We start from the raw sequence: 7,869 nt of genomic DNA on the forward strand, positions 1-7,869 counted from the left end.
TCAGCGCTAACTCCTAGACAGCGCTAGCACTCCATAGTACCCCTCTGACCAAAGCTGACCCGGACATTTAGCTGGGGCTGGAGTAGTAACCAGCAGAGCCAGCAGGGAAACAGGGAAACAGGGAAATAGGAGTCCACAATTCTGTAAGGGAGGAGTCCTAAAGGCAGTAAGGCAGCAAGGAAGAATAAAGTAACTAAAAACATAGGTTCAAAGAAGCCGGGAGCTACTGTGAAGCAGGAGGTCCATTAAAAAAACGACAGAAAGGGCAAGTGTGGCAAGAATAGCGGAAGGAGAGCAGGCGGAAGGCTTCTAGGCAGAACAGAGGTAAGTGATTAACGTGAAATAGAGAAATTTAATAATCAAGTGTAACACCTTCATTTACACAACAGCTCTTGTACCCAGCAATGGTCCCCAAAAGAGGGACGAACTTACGTACAGGGGACGAACAAGGGAGGAGTAAAATAACGGAGGGCTCAAAATCTCTGGAAGAGAGCCAAGAAAGTCAAGCATCATCCCCGGACAATAGTAAGGGTAAAAGAAAGAAAAGAAAAGTTAAAAAAGTAGCGAAGAATGCACAGAAGGCAAAAAGAGGTGGCAATCAAACGAATAACAAACAGAAAGAGAACACGGGAGTGACAAAGTCCATAAAGGAGTTCGTGGGGAAACACTATAAATCATTGAACCCAGCGATTACATCAGAAATAGATGAAGAAATAGTGGAAATTGTCGGGGAAATTGATGGAAACCCCGGCAAACCGGACGAAAGTCGAAGACAGCTAGAAAAGGGAGGAAACCACGAAGAGGCGAGCCCGGACAGCAAAGAGGAGGGGGAGAACCACATTACTATAAATCTAACTCTTCAAAGCTTAAATGACCAAATCTCGGCGCCTCGACTATCATCATCTCCCAAACTGTTCTCTCAGCTGTCACTAAGAAACGAAGACCCCAGGGGAAATGAAGAGCAGAACCAGAGCGCTATCTGGGGAGGCGCGCCAGATCAATTCCAGCAGCTCTACCAATTGCAAAAATCATCAATGCATCATGAGAGCAAAAGGTCTGGCAACCCAGTAAATCCTGCCAGAAACACAATACAGGATTCAGCGATCTCGGAAACACCTACATCTTCGCTGATAGAGGTAATCTTGTTACTCCAGAAGGCATTACAAGGAATCCTGGAAGTGAGTCTCTCAAATAATGGTCTGATGAAAGCTCAAAAACAACACCTAAAGAAAATAGAAGAAGAACTAGGAGAAATAAAGAGCAAAATGCCATTTAAGGAAATGTCTATGAATTTAACCCTGTCAAGGGAGAAAAGTGACATGGTAATAATAGAAGAAGAAAGTAGTGTATCCCTGGGAAGTGACCCCCAACCCGCAAAACAATCAGCAAAGGAGGCAGACGAGTCTGCAGACAACGTATATATATCAAGAAGACCTATGTTGATAAAAAGGCGCGGGGGATATGTCACACGTGGGACCACGACCAGGTCTGGAAAAAACAGGAAATTGAACCAAGTAGGGAAGAAAAAAGGGAAGGAAACAGTGTCGGGAGTGATACAGTCAGGCCTGAATGCATCAGCACCAACTTTTACAACAATTAGACCCACGCAAGTAGAGTCAAAAGACCCAAAGTCCCCAAGGACCCAGAGGGTACAAAGGAAATCGCTGAGATGCAAGGAGGCAATTGAGACCATCCCCTCCCTCCGTACGACGAAACAGAAAGTAAGGCATAGGGATGAACAAGTTATAGTTCAAAGGACAGTAAGACCCCAGCTACATGAAGATCCCAATGAGAGAAGGAACGGACGGCAAACGGGGAGACCAATCGACTCTCAACAGGCGCTGGTAACAAACACGTATCTATCGGAGAGGGATAAGAACAATTGGTTATTTCTGGACCCAATACCTCCTGGGAGGAAAGAGAAGCCGACAGGAAATCCAGGTCCCCTAAATAGGGCACGGATTCTGTCCGCATTTCAAAAATGCGACAGCTTGAGAGGGATTGGTACTAAACATCTACAACATGTTGGTTTTGTAGAAAACAGGTATGGAAAGGAGATAACAAAAATTACCCTCCACTCAGGCCTAGTAAAAAGGGCAATCCTGAAAGCCTCAATTGAGATAACTCAACAGGGAATAAGGATTATCCCAGAGAGGGAAATAAAAACCTCCAATGATAAAAACTTCCTAAATCACCATGCCGGGCTCCAGAAGAGGCAAGTAATCCTCTGTAGAGAAACGGAGAAGGATCTAAGCCGCCTGAATGTCGTAATAAATAACACAAGGAACGACTCCTCATGGGGCAATTGGTCGACCCATAGTAATCCAATGGAAGAAGGCAACCCAAGTAATCTTTTGGATATGGAGGAAGAAGGCGATTTGAGTGACGTCGAATAGGATGGAGGGGGGTCGCAAGATTTAGGTCTCTTAACCTGGAATATAAATGGGATAGGCAATGAGCAAAAACGTGAGTATATAAAGGAAATCATAAATAAAGTGGACATTGCCTGCCTGCAAGAGACCTGGTTATGCGACAACACCCCTACATTTGACGGATACGCTCAGATACAGCAGTCAGCCATAAAGAAAAACCATGGACGGCCCTCGGGGGGGCTGCTGACATTGATATCCACAAAAGCGATGAGGGACTTTAAATTGTTGAATACAAAATGCAAATGGGCACAAGCTTGCAGAATTGAACTCATGAAGGTGGATCAGAAATATAAAATGTTGATTTTAATGAATGTATACATGCAGTGGGATAACGGGGAGGAATATGAAAGGGAAATGAAGTACTTCAAAGAGGATGTAGACAGTTTTTTAGAAAAATATCCCGCAGAGTCAATAATGATAATGGGGGATTTTAACCATAAACTAAATCCAAAAAAAGCAGACCAATGGAATAGGGAACAGTTAGAGGTGTATGGAATAAACCCGGCTAAGTTCCCAGATGGGGAAATTTCGAAACAAGATCTCGACCTTGTTCACACCCTGGGAGGGAGAGGCTTTCATTGCGTAAATGGGAGAACGGAGACAGACTCCCCAGCAGGAAAGACATTCATCCCAGGGCAACAGAAATGCCCAATAGATTATATATTCCTGCAGGCCTGGAATTTCACCCAGATCAGAGAGTTTAGGTTAGATCAAAAAGCTGTGAGTGATCATAAACTCCTGTATATATCAATGATAGGGGGAAGTGAACTACAGAGAGAAAGGGTGATCACCCAGGAGGTTGAATATCCCAAACGGGTGACGACACGCCTAACTGAAGAATATATGGAAAAATTGAAGGCCCTGCAAATTAAATTAGCACCGGAAAACTGTGAGAATAAGAAATTGGAATGGTTCATAGGGAAACTAGAAGAGGTGGTCCAATGCCTAAAGATAAAGTTAAAAGGGAACCATCGCATAATGGCTAAACAAATAAATCAATGTAAAGGGTTTTCAGTGGAGTGCCAAAATAAGAAAAAGGAGATACGCGCAACACAAAGAAGACAAAAAAATAACTTTACATCTGAGAGACAGGCCCAGCTAGCCAAACTGAAAAAAGAATTTAAGATAATGGTAACTAACGCAAAAAGGGTTTATAAAGAAAAGTGTTGGCTAGAACTACTAGAAGCCATAGAGGATAAAAACTTAAGGCAATTTTGGAGATTAGTAAAGTCGGTAGCGGGAACACCAGATGGAGACCTGAACTGTGTGGTGAGTGAGGCTGCATGGGAAGGGTATATAGGGAAACTGTATGGGGCAAGGGCTTCTAGAGAGGAGGTGGAGCACAAAGTATGGCAAGAAATCTCAGATGACCTATTACTACAATTTAATGAAGACTACGTCGAGCGCACAATAAGGGAACTTAAGCTAAGCAGCAGGTCCGGACAATCTTCCTGCTATAATTTTGAAATCCGAGGTAAAATGGTGGGCAAGATTTCTTACCAAGATGTTCCAGGTAGTCCTAAAAGAAGGGGTAATGCCACCAACCTGGAAAGGGGCAATAATTAGGCCAATTCATAAGAAAGGGAGCAAGGAAGAGCCACAAAATTATCGGCTAATCAATCTGCTAGATATAGGCGAGAAGGTGTTCTCTAAAATTTTGTTGAAACAATTGAATGTATGGGTAGATGAGTTTCAAATAATACCCACAGAACAGGGGGGATTTAGAGCAGGCCATTCTACAATAGACCACGGATTTGCACTATGGGCGATGGCGAAGAAGTCGACGGAACAGAACGGCAAATTATGCTGCTGTTTTGTCGACTTCAGAGCTGCCTTTGATTCAGTGGATCGGGCCTGCCTATGGGAGTTATTAGAGAGGCTGAAGATTCCCAATGATCTACTCACTATAATAAAAGAACTCCACAGGGAAAACTGGGGGCAAGTAATTAAGGATAAGGTCGGATCCTTAACACCATAAATACCCATAGAGAATGGATTAAGACAAGGCTGTGTGCTGGCCCCACAGCTCTTCTCAATCTTCCCTGTCAGATCTCCCGGCACATTTAGAGGTGGAGGGCAGCGCCAGCCCCAAAATGGATGGCAATAAAATACCCTGCCTATTGTACGCAGACGATCTGGTGATAGTAGACCAGACCGAGAGGGGCCTACAAAGGAAGCTTAACGCCTTCAAAACATATTGTGACAGAAAATTCCTAACAATCAATTTAGATAAAACTAAAACCCTGTGCTTCAGGAAAAAGATAAGTACATTTTCCTGGTATATAGGCGACCTCAAACTGGAGACGGTTAATGAATATCGATATCTGGGTTTGTGGTTCGATAGAGTTTTAAATTGGAACTCCCATCTGGATACCCAAAAAGCGAAGGCACTTTCCTCCATATGTGGGTTAAAAAGGTTTAATGGGGTGTATGGAGAGATGTCACACCGACCTATGCTGAGAGCCTTCGAAGCAATGATACCCTCTCAAATTTTATATGGCGCAGAGATCCTTTATTTGAGCGGTAAAGGGTCCTGGGACGTGATAGAGGGAAATTGCTTAAAAAGACTCTTATCCCTTCCTCGATCTTCGATGACACAAGCCATCAGGCTAGAAATAGCCTCAAAATCCTGGAAAATACAATCCCAGATGGCCGTGATTAGATTTTGGAAGAGATTGGAAGACCCCGAGAGCCAAAAAGTCGCATATTGGTGTCGCAATGAAATACTGAGAAGTGAGTTAAAATGGGCAAAAGTCTGCAGGGACAAATTGAAAGGAATCTGCAACTCACTAGAGATTGATTGGGACCAGGAAACGTTGCAGGTAATAAGTACCAAAGGGGAGCTGAAACAAAGGGGAGGGAAGTTTCTAAAGCAATTGATTTAAGCTATTTAACAAACAAAAAATCAGTGGCACATATGCTAAAGGCTTGGCCCAACGGAAACTGGTTCCCCTACCTTGATAGACTACCTAACCGCGGGTTTAGGCAAGAGATCCTGAGGTGTCGAATTGGGATTAACCCGTGGATAATAAACAAAGAGCTCAAAGTCACATTCCTAGATCAAGAAGGCCGCTGCAAGTGTAACCTGAGAACTAAGTGTGACTGGCTGCACATTCTGTTGGACTGCCTGTTTCTCCTTGAACAGAGAAAACTATGGCTGCGCCCAGTTTTCCTAAAATACGGAATTAAAACAAGGACGCAGGCAGCCAGCCTCCTAACAGAAGTACCCTCCATTGACATTGCAATTGCCCTAGGGAAATTTCTAAAGGTGATCCAGAGGTACTGAGAACCTAGGGAAAAATGTAGTTCTGTATGAAGTTTTATTGACCGAAACTGTTAGGATGGTGAGAAAAGTGATTAGGATTTTAAATTTTTTATAACACGTTTTAAGGCATTTGTAACTTTTAGAGGTGACTAGGATTTTATAACTGGACTTTGTATTTTTGGAATTGAAATGTAGAATTGTTTTAAAGAATAACTTTTTAAGAAATAAGTATAGGTTTTACTGTATACACTCCTCTTAGTGTGTCATGCTCACTGCTTGTTTGTTTAAAGACTACGGTCATAATAAACATAATTTTGACTTTGACTTTGACTTTAGATGGCGCCAATGCACCACTCTGAGGTTGGCCTAAATCATCCATTTATTTATGTCCAAAATTGTAATGTAACTATCTGGTCAATACAAAGTTGACTGCTTCTCCATTCATGATGAATAAAGAAGCACTAGACTTGGCACCGCCTGGACACCTCTTTGACAAAAATATGGGAAAAAGTGGTGTATCTGCTGCGCAAGGGCTTGTAAATAATACCCCCAAAAGGGTAAACATCGTTTACCATGAAACCAGGAGATTGCATGCCATTACAACGCAGTTGTTACAACGACCGCGTTGTTACAACGTCTGTCATTAATCCGCAAGTCGGAATAATTACTTGCTCTAGGGGCAAGAAGGTGCTTTATTTAAAATCCAACATCTTCCCTACTGTTGCACAGACTGGAGCTGGAATAGTAAATTATACTATTCCAACATCCAGCGCCCCCTACTAGAGCAAGTATTTTTTCCGACTTGGGGAGTAATGGCATGCGTTTTAACAAGGCGGTCGTTGTAATGACCGCGTTCATTTACCTTTGTTGCACCTTGTAGTGGAAATGAAATTGCGGAAACCATTTGTAGCTTAAAGCGCCTCCCGTCTTAACTCGTGAAAGGCGCCTAAAGCTCTCCAATTACAGGAACAAACAGATGTAAAAGTGTTTTCTTCCAGGAAACGAAAAAGCATTGTAATTTGACCAAGTTTGAATACTGAGTTGTATTGTAAAGCACCTCGTTGCTCCAGTTGTCACTTTAAAAATACCAATAATGAAAAATAAATAGCACAACCCAATGTAATCTCAAGGCAGAGGTCCAGGAAGAGAAATAAGTCTGAAAATGATGGCATTTGCCGTGATGAGCTGCATTTTACTGGCGCCACTAGAATCTCCAAGGTACCTTTGCACAGACGAAATGTAGGAATTAAACCATGTAAATGTAAATGTAATAAAGAATCATTGTTTCTTAGCGTGTTTTGATATAAAATGTCGTGCTCCAGGTGAGGCTCGAACTCACAACCTCGGCATTGCTCATTGCAAGTACTGCTGTATAAGTACCGCGCGCTAACCGATTGCGCCACTGGAGCCATGTTGGTAGAGTCAACAACTTTTTAATAAGAGTACACACACGCGTGCCTGTGGAAATCTGTTTGAAATACATTTTCCATTTTACACGTTGATAAACAATGCATTAACATAGTAGCACAAAGATATTGCACAAATGTTTTATATTTCTAAAATATTAACCAAATTAAGAAGACAAGCTAAAAAGAAACTTGCAATTTGCATGGCCAACTAGAATCCCGTGTACGGACCAGAACAAACGAGCACGGTGGAGGCGCTAAAAACATTGCAACTTAATGAACACACAAACTAATGGTGCATCCCCTTTTCTGCCCATTCCAGGCGACAAACGATTCTTTGGTGCAGCGAAAGAGATGCCGGTGATTGCAAAGTATGTTTAAGAGGGTGCGTGTTTGAACGTCAGCGCATCATTTTTCAAGAGCTGCCACTATGTGAGGAAAGGGTGATAAAAAATGTTACAATTTAGCGGGTCTAAGCTCAGGTGGGCAGAGTTTTATTGAACTCAGGTATGCTTCGCGTAACTGTACTTTCGTTTTATGACGGTCATTTAGATTATTTTAGAGGTTTGTACATGTATGTGCATTCATTGCAGGCAGTCTGCGCGAAAGTGGTAGGATTTAACCAAAATGCAAGCCCTGGGAGGAGAATATTTGATATGTATCTACTGTAGATAAATATCAATACGCCGCTTTGGTTAGTTTCGGAAATGTTCCTTTTTTCGGAACAGGAAATACTGGACAGTTCTAGTTTCGTACAAATTTGACA

At 42.4% G+C, this 7,869-nt stretch overlaps 1 non-coding gene across 1 annotated transcript; it reads right to left on the minus strand.

Moving 5' to 3' along the window:
* Window positions 1-7,011: 7,011 nt before the first annotated feature.
* Window positions 7,012-7,106, minus strand: TRNAI-UAU (transfer RNA isoleucine (anticodon UAU)). The gene is made up of 2 exons: window positions 7,069-7,106; window positions 7,012-7,047 (listed from the first exon to the last, which is right to left on the minus strand). It is a non-coding gene; the product is annotated as a tRNA-Ile (tRNA).
* Between the last annotated feature and the right edge of the window lie 763 nt (window positions 7,107-7,869).

This window comes from Lissotriton vulgaris, chromosome 12, assembly GCF_964263255.1.
Source record: "Lissotriton vulgaris chromosome 12, aLisVul1.2, whole genome shotgun sequence".
NCBI lineage: Eukaryota > Metazoa > Chordata > Amphibia > Caudata > Salamandridae > Lissotriton > Lissotriton vulgaris.